Genomic DNA, 1,373 nt, shown 5'->3' with positions numbered 1-1,373 from the left:
ACAAATGCCGATTCATGTATATATTTTGCTCGACGCAGAAATGCCATTATGTTATTACTAGTATATGTAGATGACATTATAATTGCATCAGATAATAAGGATTGGATACAAGATATAATTCAGGGTCTTCAGAAGAATTTCAAGATAAAGGATCTTGGACCCGCAAAATACTGTTTGGGAATTGAAATAGACCAAACAGAGGATAAAGTGTCAATTTCACAGAAGGGGTACATTCAAGATATATTACACAAATTTGGAATGAATGATTGTAATCCTGTCTCTACGCCACTGGATGTAGGAAGTCGTCTCGTCAAAAATGAGCAGAATGAAAACGATGGAGAAAGGAAGCCCTACAGAGAGCTAGTCGGGGCTCTTATGTATTTGGCCACCTCCACCAGACCCGATATTGCTCATTCAATGAGTGTGCTGAGCCAATTTAACGATTGCCATAACAGCACACATTGGAGAGCTGCTAAGCGCGTGCTTAGATATCTCAGCGGGACTTCTAATTATTGTATTGTTTACAGAAAGACGGATGAAAATTTGTTGTGCTACGTAGATGCTGACTGGGGAAGCTGTAGCATAGATCGAAGATCATATACTGGTTTTTCATTTTTGCTGGGTGGCGGCACCGTGAGTTGGGAATCACGAAAACAACGCACCGTTGCCCTATCTTCAACGGAAGCGGAATACATGGCAATAGCAGAAGCAGTCAAGGAAGCCATCCATTTAAGAACTTTTCTCCATGAATTAGGTTTTCATGATATAGCGAAAACAGTTCTTTTCAACGATAATCGAGGGGCAGGACTGCTTACACAGAACCCTGTTTTTCACCACCGCACAAAGCATATTGACATGCGGTATCATTTTATTAGAAGCGCTCTGAAGGAGGAGGATATCAGATTGGAATATTTGTCAACTAATGAGATGGCAGCTGATGTACTCACCAAGGCGCTACCGCGACAAAAACACAATTTTTGCGTGGATAAATTAGGAATTGTTCAAGATGTATTAAATAGAAATTAAGTTCGCTTATACGTCAGTATTAAAGGGGAGTGTTGAGAATTAATACTCGACAGTTATTCGCGACATCTGCATAAGAATGCGTCTATCGGACTGATCGTCTTTTGTTTTCTTGCGGTGATTCCGTTTTGTCTGCGTTCCTTCTTTTCTGGAACACTCCACATTCTTCTCTACGCGCGAAAGCATGTAATTTTCGTATATCAAATAAAGTGTGTTAAAGTCTACCATTAGATCCACGTCCATAGAATCCTAACAATTATGTTTCAGAATAAATTGGCCAAGTTGATAAAGCGGGCGGAGTACCGCCAGCGGATGCGGGGCTAAAAAAAGAGAGGCTGCTTTCATCACAC

The 1,373-nt window shown here is 40.7% G+C and overlaps 1 pseudogene; it reads left to right on the top strand.

Moving 5' to 3' along the window:
* The first annotated feature begins 258 nt into the window (after positions 1 to 258).
* LOC143364221 (uncharacterized) lies at positions 259 to 1,026 on the top strand (annotated as a pseudogene).
* The last annotated feature ends 347 nt before the right edge of the window (positions 1,027 to 1,373 follow it).

This window comes from Halictus rubicundus, unplaced genomic scaffold (assembly GCF_050948215.1).
Source record: "Halictus rubicundus isolate RS-2024b unplaced genomic scaffold, iyHalRubi1_principal scaffold0344, whole genome shotgun sequence".
Taxonomy (NCBI): Eukaryota; Metazoa; Arthropoda; class Insecta; order Hymenoptera; family Halictidae; genus Halictus; species Halictus rubicundus.
This window is presented reverse-complemented; position numbering and strand designations above follow the sequence as displayed.